The 20,693-nt window shown below is 54.1% G+C and overlaps 1 pseudogene; it reads left to right on the top strand.

Moving 5' to 3' along the window:
- Positions 1-3,317, top strand: part of LOC117375778 (phosphatidylinositol glycan anchor biosynthesis class U protein-like) — a 54,650-nt pseudogene extending 51,333 nt beyond the window's left edge.
- Positions 3,318-20,693: the final 17,376 nt, after the last annotated feature.

Below are 20,693 nucleotides of genomic sequence, written 5' to 3'. Positions count from 1 at the left end.
GTATTATGTAATAGTGTAACTGTACTCTTAAGTAAAAGTTGTGGTTCTTTTTCTACAAGTGGCAAAAGTTTGTCATTTGTAGAAGAACCACAAGTTCATCAGCTTAGTGAAGATAGTTTGTTGTGATTGTTGTTGTTGTTGTTGTTGTTGTTGTTGTGATTTTGGGCGTTACAAAAATAAATGAATTGAATTGAATAGTTTGAGTGAAATGATAAGAATCTGTCTGCTGAAGGTGTGTTGATGGAGAACAACTTCATGTTGACCACCAGATGGCAGTATGCAATGGATAAAGTGTTTTGAGCTCTTTTGAGCCAATTCCTGTTTAGTGCTGGTTTAATGGTAAATGGTCACATTTTTCTATAGCGCTTTTCAAGGCACTCGAAGCACTTTACAACAAGGAACCACTCACCCATTCACACACAAGCGTACACGTGGGTGGGCGACGTGGGTTAAGTGTCTTGCCCAAGGACACAACAACAGCATTCATCTAGAATCGCACCGCCAACCTACTCAACCAATGACGTTTATGTTGAGAGCGGAATTTGAACCACCAAACTTTGGATCGGTGGATCGGTGGACAAACAATTGGTGGACAAACACTCTACCAACTGAGCTACTGTTGCCCAGCATCTCTAGTGGAAAGTGTTGTTGGAAAATGCTGGCTGAAGTGGTTAAAGTGGGTAAAGTGTCTTTCTCAAGGGAAACTTTGCAGCTATGGGATAGTTGTTCTACCATAGGATCCAATGTCTTTGTATAGATATGTCAGAATACTTGTTATACCATTGATGCTGATTATATCATAAGTATTTAATTTATCTTTGCACTTATGTTATTGTTTCAGTTTTAACATTTTCATCTTTTGCTCACAAAAAATAAAATTTCTCTCTTAATATGATGCATTAATATCGTGGTCATTACGTCACTGTGACTATTTTTGGTATATTTCACAAAAAATATATGGCAGCATTAATTAGTATTGCCATATCATATGGTAAATGGTCACATTTTTCTATAGTGCTTTTCCACCTTCAAGGCACTCAAAGCGCTTTACAACCACTCTTTACCACTCACCCATTCACACTGTACGCAGACACTGAGGGCAAGGTGGGTTAAGTGTCTTGCCCTCTGTGAGCTAGAATCACACCGCCAACCAGATCAGTGGATCTGACCGCTCAACCAATGATGTTTATGTCGAGAGCACCAACCTTCAGATCAGTGGACAAACACTCTACCAACTGAGCTACTGTCGTTGTAATCACGAGTGATTATGATTTCTTATTACTGTTTTATAGTTTTTACTCATTGTTGTATTGGCTAATTTGAAATCTGTTTGTTTTTATCAGGGAGCACCCAGTGTTCCTGATGTTCATGCAGTTGGCCGTGATGTCCATCTTTAAATCTTACCCCACAGTGGGAGGCATAGCTCTGTACCTGTCCCTCCTCCCACTCTGGAGCCACCTACACAGATGTGAGGGTTTAAAATAACTCGCTGTTTATTCATTAATCACACACGTTCACCTTTAGATGGAGGCGGTTGTAGGGAGTTCTGGAAAGACAAAATATTAAAGTAAAATAATAGAGATCCTAAGCTCATTACTGTGTTAAAGAGGGGGAATTATGTAGTATATATATATATATATATATATATATATATATATATATATATATATATATATAGCTTTTAACTATGTAATAATATTGATAATATTGTTCCCTCATCAAAGGCACATATCTTAAGAAGCTTTTCAGTAATTTACCAATCTCTTCTGAGCCTCCTAATGAAACTTCTTTACAGTTAGCTGTGAGATTCCATTAGGCCAAAAGTCTACATCATCCACGCATGATAGAATACTGTACATAACAACTTGACAAACCTGAAGTGATGTGCAGTAGTTTTATTAGCGGGATGCACACTGATTGTTTTATGAAAGCGCTCTAAAGAGGGACTTGGCACAGAGACCAAAAACAAAAGTGAAACAAAAGAAACCTTTTTGGTAAATACAGCATTTTCAAAACAATAAAAGGGAACATGGTGATCCAAATATGTTATGCGTTACTGGTAATACCCTGTAGAAGTAGAATACCCCCTCTAGTCAACACTACAACATTGTATTCTGCCCTCCAAATTCACATTCTACAATTTGAAACCTCCATTTAAGGGAAGCGATTTGATACTGCTAATTTATTTATTGATTATTTTGACCTGTTTTCACATTTTTCTTTTATATTGAATATTCCAAAGAGCATCAGAATAATATTTAAACTGTTTGAGATGGAAACATTGATTCTGAATTATTGTGCTTTGTAATCAAATGTACTCTGTCTCTCCTCAGTCCTGAGAAACATCTTCCTGGTCACATGTGTGCTGATCGCCTGCTCTGCTCTGTTCCCTGTGCTGTGGCATCTGTGGATCTACTCTGGCAGTGCCAACTCCAACTTTTACTACGCCATTACACTACTGTTCAATGTGGCTCAGGTGAAGCATAAGTAAATCAGAATGTAAATCACCTTTCAAGATATTGAAAGTGTACTGCATGGTAGTAAGCTGCTTCTGTAGCCACAACTGCCTTGGGCTGGACTGACAGAAGTGAGGCTGCTTAAGGCAAATACCAGTGCTCCGCTCTGAGCAGGACTTGATCCACTGTGTGTTTTTGTGGACATATATTCTGACTTCAGACCCACAGATGTTTTAGCTTATGTTTCTGTGGATTCTGAGTTTAGCGCAAATTAGAAGTAGTCAAAGTATGTTTGCATGTTTTTTTTTGTTTTTTTGTTTTGTTTTTTTTAGCTGTCAATAATATTTGTGTTAGTATTCATTCTGTTGAGGGTGAAGTACATTCAATCCTTGGATTGTTTCAATATGATCATTTCGACCCAAGAATTGCACAGTATTCTATACACCAAAACTAATGTAAAAATGTATATATTTTTTAATTGGATTGAGCAGTTTTATTTCATACACCTGGTACAGCGATTGGTGCTCTTGCCTCAGAGCAGAAGTTCTCATTCCCAGACGGTGGGTGGGGGGCATGGTCTCCCTGTCCCTGCATAGGTTTCCTCAGGGTGCCTTGGTTTCTTATCACTGAAAGCATTTACAATGTTTTAATGAGATTTTTATCTCATGGCGGTCTTTTGGCAGACATTGTTACCCCTGTATTCACTGTAATATAAAATATTGTCTATTTATATTATTCATTTTGTAGATTTTCCTGGTGTCAGACTACTTCTACGCCTTCTTACGGAGAGAGGACCACCTCACGTATGGACTTTACCTGAAGAAGAAGGATGGGTCAGAGGCCACACTCATTTTAAAATAACTCTTAAAGACCTCTTCAGTCACATTTGACCAAGCAGACCAGCCAGTGGACAGCACAGGCGAGTATTATCCTGTAAGGGAATTGCATTTCACCACACAGGACGAAATTATACCAAACTCCTGGAACGGTGTTGGTAGAAGATGCTGGTAGACTGAACGTATTAAGCCCAACAAAAATGTGGGATGTAGACTATGCCTTTTTTACTTTGACATGTTTGTAACTTCCTCTACATAAACATATATATAATGCCAGGGTTTTATTTTGAAAACCTTCCTTCCTTCTTGCAAGATGTTGTTGTTGTCAGTTTATGCTGAAATAATTCCTGGAAACTAAGTTGTGTGCACAATATTTTTTTGTTTTCCACCAGTTCTTTTGAATCAACACTGGACGTTTTTACTCATAGGAATGTTGTTACGAATGTTCAAATTTCAGCAATTTATTATAGTCTCTTACATGATTTAATACATTGTTTAAAGAAGGGTATTAAGCAAAATCTACTTTATGAAGCTTTCTACCATGTTATAGCATTCCCTCATCAAAAACATGAGGTTTTAGGTGTCATCCGTGCATGTTTCATTCATTTTGTGATCTCACCTGGACACGATTTGAACCCTCCTTCCGGTTAGCAGTATGATCCCACCCAATGGTCAGGCCATGTAACCATACTCCCACACGACAATGAAACAAGACACAAAACAAGACAAACCTGATGCAATAAGCAGTAGTTTCATTAGTGGAATGCATGCAGATTGTAATGTAATTGCGCTTTAAAGGAGGAGAGACTTGGCGTGGGGAACAAAGGGACAAAGGACTGTAAAAATTATTAAACATGATGTGTTGTTTTTGGCTGATATAGCATTTTTAAAAACAACAAAAGGTAACATGGTGATCTAAGTAAGTTATGTTTTAGCAATGAATATATCATAGAAGTTACCTTGAAAACCGTGTGCCTTGTCATCAAATATAATTGTCCTGCATAATTCTAGGCCCTTTTTCTTCTTACTGCCAAACTGGAATATTATTGTAAACAAAAATGAGGAAAATACAATTTTAAAATGAGCTGCATGTGTCTTTTCAATACCCAATTTTAACATTGACCTAAAAATAATGGATTTTTCATGCTTAAAGATATACCTTTATTCGTCTTAATTATAATGTCTTTTGGTACTTGGGGAACTAATGGTTAAGATTGTATTAACATTGATTTTTGAACACATATAATATTCAACCACTTTAATTCAAAATAACAGCTCTTGTTGCAAATTTTACTATGCTATAATTACTGTACTGTTTAATTAGATTTTTTTTCTCAAATACAAATTTATGTCCCCTTGTTTTTGTGAAGGCTAATGAATGAATGAATGAATGATGATGTAATATTTATTTTGCTGCACTGTAAAGAGATTTATTTTGTGTTTGCTGTTTTGATACTGTTGCTTTAAAAAATAAATTAATAAATGTTGGGTTTATTAAAACATTTACTAATAATTATGATTAAAAAAAACATTTGTTTGCCACAGCTTTGTATTTAAATGTAAGTGCTTGTCTCCTGTGGAACATTCCTGACAAGGCAGACAAGCAGTTGGCACCAGTGGATCCAGCAGAGGAAAAGTTATATTGCAACTCTAATCCTAGTGTAGTTTTTATCAGTGAAGAATACTGCTCCATAGGCACATTCAGTGGTGCACACGTGGGTGATTCCATGGGTTACCCGAGCTAAACACATGTACATGAGCTCAGAGTGGGAGATAATTTCCCATTTGTACCTTCCTGGTTTGGGTAGCAGGGAAATAATTGCTAAAATCATACTTTTGGCAAAGTCTGGAAGCCATATAAAAAATATAAAATTGAAAGAAATGGAGACAGGACATTCTGAAAAAAACTTCCTGTCCAGGGAGCTTTAATGGCTCATTTTATTTATCTTTCACTTTCACTGTATGTATTGATTAGATAAGATGATAGATTGATTTTATTCATGTGTCAAATATTGCATTGTTGACTTGTATATTGTGTCAAGATGGAAACTGATCAGACACATGGGAATATAACTGTAGAATGAACAACTTAAGATTCAAATTGCAAATGTTTAAATGCCTTTATTTGACCAAAACGTCTCACTGCAGAAGCCAAACTGATATGCAACACTCTTGATTGCAATTCTTCACAGTATTAATCTGGGACAGCTCTCACCTAGGCCATGATAATCTATTGGTTTGCTTTAGTCTTGTACTTTCTTCCTCGTGATTGGTCCAGTGGCTCCAGGACCTTCTTGCTGTGAGGCTAGTATGTTATTCCACATTTGTACCAACTGTATTTCTGCTTTATAAATGTCTATGCATTTTTGTGAGCTGTAGCCTCTCTCCCATCTTAAGTTTATTCTGCCCCTGACTATGACCTCTGTGGGATCAAAGGTCATATGACTTTGTCCCTATCCTCCTGAATTAATACCACCCTGGTTTGTTGAGATATAATGGGTTTGAGAAGACATTAGGCTTGATCAGATTGGTGAAATGTCTTAAAGTACTACATGGGAATCTTCTCTTTTGTTGCTTTTAGAGACCATGCCTGCAATAGCAACTATTGTGGCTGCTGTTACTGTACTTATAAAATCAAACTTGTGATGAATTAATATAAAAAAACAAAGAAAATTTAATTTTGTCAACTGGACAAAAGTTTTAGAGAGAAGACATTTTGACATTTCATCTAAGAGACTTCTTGAGTTCTGGTCCGGTTACTTATAAGACACTGCCAGTAGACTTTTTGAATAAAATAAAAAATAAAAATCTGTGTTTTAAATGTGCTTTTTGGACTCGATCATTGTTGAGCTCCATATCTTAATTTCATTTTACAATTATCCCTCATAATAACGCGGATCACGTCACTGTTTCGCAGATTTTTTTGTGTGCAATTTTGCATGTTTTTTTTTTTTACAGTGTATGAACTCACATTGTGTTCTGTGTCCTGATTGACAAAGGGACTGTAGACCATCTCCTCTGTGCTGTGTCTCCTGTACTGTACAGAATGTGTTCAACTTGCCAAATTTATATAAATGTTCGTTCGCTAGCAGTGTGACTCTGTAGTGCTGTATGTTTGCAAGTTTTCTCCCCAACAAAATTAACAATGTCGATGAAACATTCTGCACCAACAAAAGTACCTACCTAGGTTTGAACTATAAGAGTGTTTAAACAAGAGAAATGTGAGAAAATGTCTGAGAAAAGTGTAGAAAGTGTTTGGTGAGGGGTTTTACAGCCTTAAAACATATATAATTGTAAAAGAATAAAGCTGACTGCTTTGCAACCTCTGAGATAAACAAAGGACCACTGTATTTATTTCGAGCAGATTAATGAAAAAATGTATTTCAGATTAATGAACTAAAATTTAAGACCCTAAGTTATTATCTTGATATTCTTCCATTAGAACATAAATTCAATGCTTTGTTTAAGCTTCCTTTCACACATACAGTTGTAATGACTGACAGGGAGACCAAAGAGACAGAACTCAGGGAGCAGTTTAACAATGTTTATTTTACAGGTTTTAAATGTGCGAATGAAGGTAGAATGATTGCAGTAGTCCAGAAGTAGATCTTGGGCAGCGGGGTCAGAGACAAGGTGAGCAGTACTGGTTGTGGAGAGCTGGGTCCAGGGAGCGGGATCTGATGAGGAGCAAAAACATCCAACTTAGAAATGAGTGTCAAAATGCAAAAACATGAGATTGAGCCAAGCGGAGCTGTACCACTGGACACGCAGAGTGTTCGGTCCTGGCTCCCTTTGTCCTCCCCAGCAGCTTGATTGGCAGTTAGTTGCAGGTGTGCATGGGAGGAACCCAAGTCTCCGTCCACCTCCAGGCTCTGACGCAGAAAGCAGAAGGAAAACAGCACAAAACACAAGCCGACCAGGCAGGCTGAAGAAGAACCCAGGGAGAGCGAACCACCCCTGGGCAAACCAATCCAAGCTGATCCCCAGGCCCACACCCACAAGGAATGAACTATCTCTGGTGGACCACTGAATGCAGGCTGGTGCCCCAGCCTTCCACCTCCACGGAGGCATCCCGATCCAGCACCAATGGAGAATGAGCCAATCCTGGCCAAGACACCCCATGCTCAGCCTGCCTGGATGGGGATGGCTCTTTCTTTCTGGGTGGGGGGCCGGGATTCTCCCCCTCCCTCTTGGGGCGGAGGGCCGGGGGTTCAGCATGGATTGTCTGGGTCAGGATTGGCTTATTCTCCATGGGTGCTGGATCGGGATGTGGCCCCTGAAGGTGGAGGGCTGGGGTGCTGGTCTGCATTCAGTGGCCCAGAGGTGGGTCATTGTTTCTGGGTGGGGGACCAAGATGTTTCTCCTACCTTGTGGGTGTGGAGCCTGTGGATCAGCTTGAATTGGTTTGGCGGGAGGTGGCTCGCTCACCCTCGGTGCTTGATCGGCCGGCCTTGCCAGGGGTGGCTTTTTCTTTCTTAGGGAGACAGGTTTCTCCCCCTCCCCCTAGGGGTGGGTGGCTTGGGGGCTAGCATGGATTGTCTGAGCCGGGATTTGCTCATTCTCCATGGGTGCTGGATCGAGGCGCCCACCACTGGGGTGGGGGGCCGGGGCGCCAGCCTGCCCTCGGTGCCCCGGAGGTGGCCCTTTCCTTCTGGGTGGGGGGCCGGGATTCCCCTTCTCCCCCTGGGGGCGAGGGGCCGGGGGAACAGCATGTATTGTCTGGGCCAGGATTGGCTCAGTCTCCATGGGTGCTGGATCAGGGCTTTCTCCCCTGGAGGTGGGGGGCTGGGGCGCCAGCCTTCCTTCAGCGGCATGAGGGTGGCTCATTCTTCTTGGGTGGGGGGCTGGGATGCTCCTCCTGCGCCTGGGCTGGAGGGCCAGCATGGGGTGTCTGGACCAGGATTGGCTCATTCTCCATTGGTGCTGGATCGGGATGCCTCCGTGGAGGTGGAAGGCTGGGGCACCAGCCTGCATTCAGTGGCCCACCAGAGATAGTTCATTCCTTGTGGGTGTGGGCCTGGGGATCAGCTTGGATTGGTTTGACTCGCTCTCCTTGGGTGCTTGCTCAGCCTGCCCAGCCGGGGATGGCTTTTTCCTTCTGGGTGGGGGGCCAGGGTTCTCCCCCTCCCCCTGGGGGCGGAGGGCCGGGGGTCCATCATGGATTGTCTGGGCCGGGATTTGCTCATTCTCCATGGGTGCTGAATCAAGGCGGTCCCCCCTGGGGGTGGGGGGCTATGGCGACAGCCTGTCCTCGGTGGCCCGGGGGTGGCCCTTTCCTTCTGGGTGGGGGGCCGGGGTTTCCCCTCTCCCCCTGGGGGCGAGAGGCTGGGGGACCAGCATGTATTGTATGGGCCAGGATTTGCTCGTTCGCCATGGGTGCTGGATAAGGGATGCCCCTCCTGGAGGGGGGCATCAGCTGACCCTGATTCACTGACCCAGTGATGGCTCATTCTTTCTGTGTGGGGGAACGGGATGCTCCCCCTTCATTGTGGGTGTAGAGCCTGGAGATCAGCTTGGGATGGGTTGCCGAGGGGTGGCTTGCTCTCCCTGGGTGCTTGCTCAGCCTGCCTGGATGGGGATGGCTCTTTCTTTCTGGAGGGGGGGCCGGGATTCTCCCCCTCCCCCTGGGGGCGGAGGGCCGGGGGTCCATCATGGATTGTCTGTGCCGGGATTTGCTCATTCTCCATGGGTGCTGGATCGGGATGTCGCCCCTGAAGGTGGAGGGCTGGGGCGTTGGCCTGCATTCAGTGGCCCAGAGGTGGGTCATTGTTTCTGGGTGGGGGACCAAGATATTTCTCCTTCCTTGTGGGTGTGGAGCCTGGGGATCAGCTTGAATTGGTTTGGCTGGAGGTGGCTCGCTCTCCCTGGGTGCTTGATGGGCCTGCGTCGCCGGGGGTGGCTTTTTCTTTCTTAGGGGGGGCAGGTTTCTTCCCCTCCCCCTGGGGGTGGGTGGCCTGGGGGCTAGCATGGATTGTCTGGGCTGGGATTTGCTCATTCTCCAAGGGTGCTGGATCAAGGCACCCCACCCAGAAGGAAAGGACCACCTCCGGGGCACCGAAGGCAGGCTGGCGCCCCGGCCCCCTACCCCCAGGGGTGGCCACCTCGATCCAGCACCCATGGAGAATGAGCAAATCCCGGCCCAGACAATCCATGCTAGACCCCAGGCCACCCACCCCCAATCAAGGACCCACGGATAGGGAGCCACCTCCACCCAAACCAATTCAAGCTGATCCCCAGGCTCCACACCGAGAAGGAAGGAGAAACATCTTGGTCCCCCACCCAGAAAGAAGGAGCCACCTCTGGGCCACTGAATGCAGGCCAGCGCCCCAGACCTCAACTTTCAGGGGCAACAATCCCGATCCAGCACCCATGGAGAATGAGCAAATCCCGGCCCAGACAATCCATGCTAGCCCCCAGGCCACCCACCCCCAGAGGGAGGGGGAGAAACCTGCCCCCCCCCCCAAGAAAGAAAAAGCCTCCCCTGGCAAGGCAGGCCGATCAAGCACCCAGGGAGAGCGAGCCACTCCTGAGCCACTGAATGCAGGCCAGCGCCCCAGCCCTCCACCTTCAGGGGTGACATCCCGATCCAGCACCCATGGAGAATGAGCCAATCCCGGCCCAGGCAATCCATGCTTGCCCTCAGGCCACCCACCCCCAGGGGGAGGGGGAGAAACCTGCCCTCCCTAAGAAAGAAAAAGCCACCCCTGACGAGGCAGGCCGATCAAGCACCCAGGGAGAGCGAGCCACCTCCAGCCAAACCAATTCAAACTGATCCCCAGGCTCCACACCCACAAAGAAGTGGAAATATCTTGGTCCCCCACCCAGAAAGAATGAGCCACCCCTGGTCCACTGAATGCAGACCAGCGCCCCAGCCCTCCACCTTCAGGGGCAACATCCCAATCCAGCACCCATGGAGAATGAGCCATTCCTGACCGAGACAATCCATGCTGGACCCCCGGCCCTCAACTCCCAGGGGGAGGGGGAGAATCCCGGCCCCCCACCCAGAAAGAAAGAGCCATCCCCGTCCAGGCTGGCTGAGCAAGCACCCAGGGAGAGCAAGCCACCCCTCGGCAAACCAACCCAAGCCGATCCCCAGGCTCCAGACCCACAATGAAGAGGGAGCATCCCGTTCCCCCACTCAGAAAAAATGAGCCATCATTGGGCCTTTGAATGCAGGTTGATGCCCCAGCCCCCCCCCTCCAGGAGGGGCATCCCGATCCAGCACCCATGGAGAACGAGCCAATCCTGGCCCAGACAATACATGCTGGTCCCCGGCCTCTCGCCCCCAGGGGGAGGGGGGGTGGACCCCGGCCCCCCACCCAGAAGGAAAGGGCCACACCCGGGCCACCGAGGACAGGCTGTCGCCCTGGCCCCCCACCCCCAGGGGGGACCGCCTCGATCCAGCACCCATGGAAAACGAGCCAGTCCCAGCCCACATAATCCACTCTGATCCCCAGGCCAAACCCCAAGGGGAGGGGGAGAAACCTGCCCCCCCTAAGAAAGAAAAAGCCACCCCTGGCAAGGCAGGCCGATCAAGCACCGAGGGTGAGCGAGCCACCTCCAGCCAAATCAATTCAAGCTGATCCCCAGGCTCCACACCCACAAGGAAGGAGAAACATCTTGGTCCCCCACCCAGAAACAATGAGCCACCTCTGGGCCACTGAATGCAGACCAGCGCCCCAGCCCTCCCCAGGGGGAGGATTCTCCTCCTCCCCCTGGGGGTGGAGGGCCGGGGGTCCAGCATGGATTGTCTGGGTCAGGATTGGCTCATTCTCCATGGGTGCTGGATCGAGATGTTGTCCCTGAAGGTGGAGGGCTGGGGCGCTGGTCTGCATTCAGTGGCCCAGAGGTGGCTCATTGTTTCTGGGTGGGGGACCAAGATGTTTCTCTTTGCTTGTGGGTGTGGAGCCTGGGGATCAGCTTGGATTGGTTTGGCGGGAGGTGGCTCGCTCTCCCACGGTGCTTGATCGGCCTGGCGCCGGGGCGCCAGCCTGCCCTTGGTGCCCCGGAGGTGGCTCTTTCCTTCTGGGTGGGGGGCCGGGGTTCCCCCCATCCCCCTGGGGGCGAGGGGCCGGGGGAACAGCATGTATTGTCTGGGCCAGGATTGGCTCGGTCTCCATGGGTGTTGGATCACGGCTTTCTCCCCTGGAGGTGGGGGGCTGGGGGGTCAGCCTCCCTTCAGCGGCCCGAGGGTGGCTCATTCTTCTTGGGTGGGGGGCTGGGATGCTCCTCCTGCGCCTGGGCTGGAGGGCCAGCATGGGGTGTCTGGGCCAGAATTGGCTCATTCTCCATTGGTGCTGGATCGGGATGCCTCCGTGGAGGTCGAAGACTGGGGCACCAGCCTGCATTCAGTGGCCCACCAGAGATAGTTCATTCCTTGTGGGTGTGGGCCTGGGGATCAGCTTGGATTGGTTTGCCCAGGGGGGGCACGCTCTCCGTGGGTGCTTCTTCAGCCTGCCTGGCCGGGGATGGCTCTTTCCTTCTGGGTGGGGGGTCGGGGTTCTCCCCCTCCCCCTGGGGGTTGGGGCCGAGGGATTAGAGTGGATTATCTGGGCTGGGACTGGCTCGTTCTCCATGGATGCTGGATCGAGGTGTTCCCCCCTCGGGGTAGGGGGCCAGGGCTCCAGCCTGCCCTTTGTGGCCCAGGAGTGGCCCTTTCCTTCTGGGTGGGGGGCCGAGGTTCCCCCCCTCCCCCTCGGGGCGAGAAACTGGGGGACCAGCATGTATTGTCTGGGCCAGGATTGGCTTGTTCTCCATGGGTGCTGGATCGGGATGTCGCCCCTGAAGGTGGAGGGCTGGGGCGCTGGTCTGCATTCAGTGGCCCAGGGGTGGCTCGCTCTCCCTGGGTGCTTGATCGGCCTGCCTCGCCAGGGGTGGCTTTTTATTTCTTGGGGGGCCGGGGTTCCACCCTTCCCCCTGGGGGCGAGGGGCTAGGGGAACAGCATGTATTGTCTGGGCCAGGATTGGCTCGTTCTCCATGGGTGCTGGATCACGGCTTTCTCCCCTGGAGGTGGGGGGCTGGGGCGCCAGCCTGCCTTCAGCGGCCCGGGGATGGGCCTTGCTCAGCCTGCCTGGCCGGGGATGGCTCTTTCCTTCTGGGTGGGGGGCCGGGGTTCTCCCCCTCCCCCTAGGAGCGGAGGGCCGGGGATCCAGCATGGATTGTCTGGGCCGGGATTTGCTCATTCTCCATGGGTGCTGGATCAGGATGTCGCCCCTGAAGGTGGAGGGCTGGGGCGCTGGCCTGCATTCAGTGGCCCAGAGATGGCTCATTGTTTCCGGGTGGGGGACCAAGATATTTCTCCTTCCTTGTGGGTGTGGAGCCTGGGAATCAGCTTGAATTGGTTTGGCTGGAGGTGGCTCCATAGGCGCTGGATCAAGGCGCCCCACCCAGAAGGAAAGGACCACCTTCGGGGCACCGAAGGCAGGCTGGCGCCCCGGCCCCCCACCCCCAGGGGTGGCCGCCTCGATCCAGCACCCATGGAGAATGAGCAAATCCCGGCCCTGACATTACATGCTAGCCCCCAGGCCACCCATCCCCAGAGGGAGGGGGAGAAACCTGTCCCCCCCCTTAAAGAAAGAAAAAGCCAACCCTGGCATGGCAGGCCGATCAAGCACCCAGGGAGAGCGAGCCACCTCCAGCCAAACCAATTCAAGCTAATCCTCAGGCCCACACCCACAAGGAATGAACTATCTCTGGTGGGCCACTGAATGCAGGCTGGTGCCCCAGCCTTCCACCTCCACGGAGGCATCCCGATCCAGCAACAATGGCCAATCCTGCCCCAGGCACCCCATGCTGGCCCTCCAGCCCAAGCGCAGGGGGAGCATCCCGGCCCCCCACCCAAGAAGAATGAGCCACCCCCAGGCCGCTGAAGGCAGGCTGATGCCCCAGCCCCCCACCTCCAGGGGAGAAAGCCGTGATCCAGCACCCATGGAGAATGAGCCAGTCCCAGCCCAGATAATCCATTCTGATCCCTTGGCCTCCGCCTCCGCCCCCAGGGGGAGGGGGAGAACCCTGACCCCCCACCCAGAAGGAAAGAGCCATCCTCGGCCAGGCGGGCTGAAGAAGCACCCAGGGAGAGCGAGCCACCCCTGGGCAAACCAATCCAAGCTGATCCCTAGGCCCACACCCACAAGGAATGAACTATCTCTGGTGGGCCACTGAATGCAGGCTGGTGCCCCAGCCTTCCACCTCCACGGAGGCATCCCTATCCAGCACCAATGGAGAATGAGCCAATCCTGGCCAAGACACCCCATGCTGGCCCTCCAGCCCAGGCGCAGGGGAGCATCCCGGCCCCCCACCCAAAAAGAATGAGCCACCCCCGGGCCGCTGAAGGCAGGCTGACACCCCAGCCCCCCACCTCCAGGGGAGAAAGCCGTGATCCAGCACCCATGGAGAACGAGCCAATCCTGTCCCAGAAAATACATGCTGTTCCCCTGGCCCCTCGCCCCCAGGGGGAAGGGGGGAACCCCGGCCTCCTAGTTAAGAAAAAGCCACCCCTGGCATGGCAGGCCAATTAAGGACCCAAGGAGAGCGAGCCACCTCCAGCCAAACCAATTCAAGCTGATCCCCAAGCTCCGCACCCACAAGGAAGGAGAAACATCTTGGTCCCCCACCCAGAAAGAATGAGCCACCCCTGGGCCACTGAATGCAGGCCAGCGCCCCAGACCTCCACCTTCAGGGGTGACATCCCGATCCTGCACCCATGGAGAATGAGCAAATCCCGGCCCAGACAATCCATGCTAGCCCCCAGGCCAACCACCCCCAGAGGGAGGGGGAGAAACCTGAACCGCCCCAAAGAGAAAGAAAAAGCCACCCCTGGCGAGGCAGGCCGATCAAGCACCCAGGGAGAGCGAGCCAACCCTGGGCCACTGAATGCAGACCAGTGCCCCAGCCCTCCACCTTCAGGGGCGACATCCCGATCCAGCACCCATGGAGAACGAGCCAGTCCCAACCCAGATAATCCACTCTGATCCCTTGGCCTCCGCCTCCGCCCCCAGAGGGAGGGGGAGAACCCCGGCCCCCCATCCAAGAAGAATGAGCCCGGGCCGCTGACAATCCATGCTAGCCCCCAGTTCACCCACCCCCAGAGGGAGGGGGAGAAACCTGCCCCCCTCCCTCAAGAAAGAAAAAGCCACCCCTGGCGAGGCAGGCCGATCAAGCACCCAGGGAGAGCCACCCCTGAGCCACTGAATGCAGACCAGCGCCCCAGCCCTCCACCTTCAGGGGCGACATCCCGATCCAGCACCCATGGAGAACGAGCCAATCCTGGCCCAGACTATACATGCTGGTCCCCAGGCCTCTCGCCCCCAGGGGGAACCCCGGCCCCCCACCCAGAAGGAAAGGGCCACCCCCGTGCAACCGAGGGCAGGCTGGCGCCCTGGCCCCCCACCCCCAGGGGGGACCGCCTCGATCCAGCATCCATTTAGAACGAGCCAGTCCCAGCCCAGATAATCCACTCTGATCCCTCGGCCCCCACCCCCAGGGGGAGGGGGAGAACACCGGCCCCCCACCCAGAAGGAAAGAGCCATCCCGGCCAGGCAGGCTGAGCAAGCACCCAGGGAGAGTGAGCAACCCCTGGGCAAACCAATCCAAGCTGATCCCCAGGCCCACACCCACAAGGAATGAACTATCTCTGGTGGGCCACTGAATGCAGGCTGGTGCCCCAGCCTTCGACCTCCATGGAGGCATCCCGATCCAGCACCAATGGAGAATGAGCCAATCCTGGCCCAGACATCTCATGCTGGCCCTCCAGCCCAGGCGCAGGAGGAGCATCCCAGCCCCCCACCCAAGAAGAATGAGCCAACCCCGGGCCGCTGAAGGCATGCTGGCGCCCCAGCTCCCCACCTCCAGGGGAGAAAGCCCTGATCCAGTACCCATGGAGACCGAGCCAATCCTGACCCAGACAATACATGCTGGTCCCCCGTCCCCTCGCACCCAGGAAGAGGTTGGGGGAACCCCAGCCCCCCACCCAGAAGGAAAGGGCCACCTCCGGGGCACCGAGGGCAGGCTGGCGCCCCGGCCCCCCACCCCCGTGGTGGGCGACTCGATCCAGCACCCATGGAAAATGAGCCAATCGCGGCCCAGACAATCCATGCTTGACCCCAGGCCACCCACCCCCAGGGGGAGGGGGAGAAACCTGCCCCCCTCTAAGAAAGAAAAAGCCACCCCTTGCAAGGCAGGCCGATCAAGCACCGAGGGAGAGCGAGCCACCACCAGCCAAACCAATTCAAGCTGATCCCCAGGCTCCCCCGATCCAGCACCCATGGAGAACGAGCCAATCCTGGCCCAGACAATACATGCTGGTCCCCCGGCCTCTTGCCCCCAGGGGGAGGGGGGGAAACCCCGGCCCCCCACCCAGAAGGAAAGGCCACCCCCGGGCCACCGAGGACAGGCTGTCGCCCTGGCTCCCCACCCCCAGGGGGGACCGCCTCGATCCAGCACCCATGGAGAACGAGCCAGTCCCAGCCCACATAATCCACTCTGATCCCCAGGCCACCCACCCCTAGGGGGAGGGGGAGAAACCTGCCCCCCCTAAGAAAGAAAAAGCCATCCCTGGCAAGGCAGGCCGATCAAGCACCGAGGGTGAGCGAGCCACCTCCAGCCAAACCAATTCAAGCTTATCCGCTGGCTCCACACCCACAAGGAAGGAGAAACATCTTGGTCCCCCACCCAGAAACAATGAGCCACCTCTGGGCCACTGAATGCAGACCAGAGCCCCAGCCCTCCACCTTCAGGGGTAACATCCCGATACAGCACCCATGGAGAATGAGCCAATCCTTACCCAGACAATCCATGCTGGACCCCTGGCCCTCCGCCCCCAGTGGGAGGGGGAGAATCCCAGCCCCCCACCCAGAAAGAAAGAGCCATCCCCGTCCAGGCAGGCTGAGCAAGCAACCAGGGAGAGCAAGCCACCCCTCGGCAAACCAACCCAAGCCGATCCCCAGGCTCCATACCCACAATGAAGGGGGAACATCCCGTTCCCCCACCCAGAAAGAATGAGCCATCACTGGGCCAATGAATGCAGGCTGATGCCCCAGCCCTCCACCTCCAGGAGGGGCATCCCGACCAAGCAACCATGGAGAACGAGCAAATCCTGGCCCAGACAATACATGCTGGTCCCCCGGCCTCTTGCCCCCAGGGCGAGGGGGGGAACCCCGGCCCCCCACCCAGAAGGAAAAGGCCACCCCCGGGCAACCGAGGGCAGGCTGGCACCCTGGCCCCCCACCCCCAGGGGGGACCGCCTCGATCCAGCACCCATGGAGAACGAGCCAGTCCCAGCCCAGATAATCCACTCTGATCCCTCGGCCCTCGCCCCCAGGGGGAGGTGGAGAATCCCGGCCCCCCACCCAGAAAGAAAGAGCCGTCCCTGTCCAGGCAGGCTGAGCAAGCACCCAGGGAGAGCAAGCCACCCCTTGGCAAATCAACCCAAGCCGATCCCCAGGCTCCATACCCACAATGAAGGGGGAACATCCCATTCCCCCACCCAGAAAGAATGAGCCATCAGTGGGCCAATGAATGCAGGTGATGCCCCAGCCTTCCACCTCCAGGAGAGGCATCCCGACCCAGCACCCATGGAGAATGAGCCAATCCTGGCCCAGACAATACATGCTGGTCCCCCGGCTTCTCGCCCCCAGGGCGTGGGGGAGAACCCCGGCCCCCCACCCAGAAGGAAAGAGCCAAGCTGATCCCCAGGCCCACACCCACATGGAATGAACTATGAGGGGGGGGCAGGTGTCTCCCCCTCCCTCTGGTGGTGGGTGGCCTGGGGGCTAGCATGGATTGTCTGGGCCGGAATCTGCTCATTCTCCATGGGTGCTGGATCTGGATGTCACCCCTGAAGGTGGAGGTCTGGGGCGCTGGCCTGCATTCAGTGGCCCAGGGGTGGCCCATTCTTTCTGGGTGGGGGACCAAGATGTTTCTCCTTCCTTGTGGGCGTGGAGCCTGTGGATCAGCTTGAATTGGTTTGGCTGGAGGTGGCTCGCTCTCCCTGGGTGCTTGATCGGCCTGCCATGCCAGGGGTGGCTTTTTCTTTCTTGGGGGGCCGGGGTTCCCCCCTTCCCCCTGGGGGCGAGGGGCTAGGGGAACAGCATGTATTGTCTGGGCCAGGATTGGCTCGTTCTTCATGGGTGCTGGATCACGGCTTTCTCCCCTGGAGGTGGGGGGCTGGGGCGCCAGCCTGCCTTCAGCGGCCCAGGGATGGGCCTTGCTCAGCCTGCCTGGCCAGGGATGGCTCTTTCCTTCTGGGTGGGGGGCCGGGGTTCTCCCCCTCCCCCTAGGAGCGGAGGGCTGGGGATCCAGCATGGATTGTCTGGGCCGGGATTTGCTCATTCTCCATGGGTGCTGGATCAGGATGTCGCCCCTGACGGTGGAGGGCTGGGGCGCTGGCCTGCATTCAGTGGCCCAGAGGTGGCTCATTGTTTCTGGGTGGGGGACCTTGATATTTCTCCTTCCTTGTGGGTGTGGAGCCTGGGGATCAGCTTGAATTGGTTTGGCTGGAGGTGGCTCGCTCTCCCTGGGTGCTTGATCGGCCTGCCTCGCCAGGGGTGGCTTTTTCTTTCTTAGGGGGGGCAGGTTTCTTCCCCTCCCCCTTGGGGTGGGTGGCCTGGGGGCTAGCATGGATTGTCTGGGCGAGGATTTGCTCATTCTCCAAGGGTGCTGGATCAAGGCGCCCCACCCAGGGGGAGGGGGGGAACCCCAGCCCAACCACACAGAAGAAAAGGGCCACCCCCGGGCAACTGAGGGCAGGCTGGCGCCCTGGCCCCCCACCCCCAGGGGGGACCGCCTCGATCCAGCATCCATGGAGAACGAGCCAGTCCCAGCCCAGATAATCCACTCTGATCCCTCGGCCCCCACCACCAGGGGGAGGGGGAGAACACCGGCCCCCCACCCAGAAGGAAAGAGCCATCCCCGGCCAGGCAGGCTGAGCAAGCACCCAGGGAGAGCGACCCACCCCTGGGCAAACCAATTCAAGCTGATTCCCAGGCCCACACCCACAAGGAATGAACTATCTCTGGTGGGCCACTGAATGCAGGCTGGTGCCCCAGCCTTCCACCTCCATGGAGGCATCCCGATCCAGCACCAATGGAGAATGAGCCAATCCTGGCCCAGACACCTCATGCTGGCCCTCCAGCCCAGGCGCAGGAGGAGCATCCCAGCCCCCCACCCAAGAAGAATGAGCCAACCCCGGGCCGCTGAAGGAAGGCTGGCGCCCCAGCCCCCCACCTCCAGGGGAGAAAGCCCTGATCCAGTACCCATGGAGACCAAGCCAATCCTGACACAGACAATACATGCTGGTCCCCCGGCCCCCCACCCAGAAGGAAAGGGCCACCTCCAGGGCACCGAGGGCAGACTGGCGCCCCGGCCCCCCACCCCCGTGGTGGGCGACTCGATCCAGCACCCATGGAAAATGAGCAAATCCCGGCCCAGACAATCCATGCTAGCCCCCAGGCCACCCACCCCCAGGGGGAGGGGGAGAAACCTGCCCCCCCTAAGAAAGAAAAATCCACCCCTTGCAAGGCAGGCCGATCAAGCACCGAGGGAGAGCGAGCCACCTCCAGCCAAACCAATTCAAGCTGATCCCCAGGCTCCACACCCACAAGGAAGGGGAAACATCTTGGTCCCCCACCCAGAAAGAATGAGCCACTGCTGGACCCCCGGCCAATGAATGCAGGCTGATGCCCCAGGTGGAGGGCTGGGGCGCTGGCCTGCAATCAGTGGCCCAGAGGTGGCTCATTGTTTCTGGGTGGGGGACCAAGATGTTTCACCTTCCTTGTGGGTGTGGAGCCTGGGGATCAGCTTGAATTATTTTTGATCGAGGCACCTCCGGGGCACCGAAGGCAGGCTGGCGCCCCGGCCCCCCACCCCTAGGGGTGGCCACCTCGATCCAGCACCCATGGAGAATGAGCAAATCCCGGCCCAGACAATCCATGCTAGCCCCCAGGCCACCCACCCCCAGAGGGAGGGGGAGAAACCTGCCCTCCCCCCTTCAAGAAAGAAAAAGCCACCCCATGCATGGCAGGCCGATCAAGCCCTCAGGGAGAGTGAGCCACCTCCAGCCAAACCAATTCAAGCTGATCCCCAGGCTCCACACCCACAAGGAAGGGGAACATCTTGGTCCCCCACCCAGAAAGAATGAGCCACCCCTGGGCCACTGAATGCAGGCCAGCGCCCCAGACCTCCACCTTCAGTGGTGACATCCCGATCCAGCACCCAGGGAGAATGAGCAAATCCCGGCCCAGACAAACCATGCTGGACCCCCGGTCCTCCGCCCCCAGGGGGAGGGGGAGAATCCCGGCCCCCCACCCAAAAATAAAGAGCCATCCCCATCCAGGCAGGCTGAGCAAGCCGATCCCCAGGCTCCACACCCACAATGAAGGGGGAACATCCCGTTCCCCCAGCCAGAAAGAATGCACCATCACTGGACCAATGAATGCAGGCTGATGCCCCACCTTCCACCTCCAGGAGGGGCATCCCGATCCAGCACCCAGGAAGAACGAGTCATCATCAGGCCCTGAAGGCAGGTTGGTGCCCCAACCTAGAACCCAGGCAGAGCATGCCAGGCAGCGCACACCACTACAGAGCGAGACAATAGCTCAGGAGTAGCGCCAAAGCCCTGGGGTTGGTGGCCCTCCCACCACCAACCCCAGGGCCCCAACCCCATCCCCATCACATTCTCACACTATGACCCTGGTACCCCACCAGACACATTCCCCAGCAAACCGCCCCAGTGTAAGCCAATTCATGTTGGCCCCATGGCCCTACACCTCCAGGGGAGAGGGAACACGGGCACCGGACCAGGATGGTCCCCCCAAAGGCACAGAACCATGTACCCACCCTGACCCCAGCAACCCAGGAATGGCCCAGTCCCCATGGGGAAGGGGCCAGAATGCCTCTCCCCCTGGAGACGAAGAACCAGGGGACCAGCACAAACCAAGCCAGGATTGGCCCACCCACCATGGGCTATGGATCGGGACAGCCCTCCCCGGAGGTGGAGAACAATGGCACCAGCCCACCCCCCAGCAGCACACAGACATACATGAAAACAACCTTAACCTATGTAACTTCTTTTTTTTTTTTTTTTTTTTTTTAACACACTATTTACATGCTACTTTATAAAGAATAAAGAATACATCACCCTTAACTGGGATGTGGTCTTTGACTCCCAGCTCCTCTCCTGTTCCTTCAAAGAAACACAGAGAGAAAGTTGTTAGCAGGAGGAGCAGAGGTGGGCTTAGCAGGAGGAGCAAAGGGGCGCTTAGCAGGAGGAGCAGAGAAGAGCTCAGCAGAAGATGGGCGCTTAGCAGGAGGAGCAGACAGGAGCTCAGCAGAAGAGGGGCGCTTAGCAGGAGGAGCAGAGGTGGGCTTAGCAGGAGGAGCAAAGGGGCGCTTAGCAGGAGGAGC

Source organism: Periophthalmus magnuspinnatus, chromosome 9 (assembly GCF_009829125.3).
Source record: "Periophthalmus magnuspinnatus isolate fPerMag1 chromosome 9, fPerMag1.2.pri, whole genome shotgun sequence".
Taxonomy (NCBI): domain Eukaryota; kingdom Metazoa; phylum Chordata; class Actinopteri; order Gobiiformes; family Gobiidae; genus Periophthalmus; species Periophthalmus magnuspinnatus.
The sequence above is the reverse complement of the archived record's forward strand: the minus strand, read 5'-3'. Positions and strand labels throughout refer to the sequence as shown.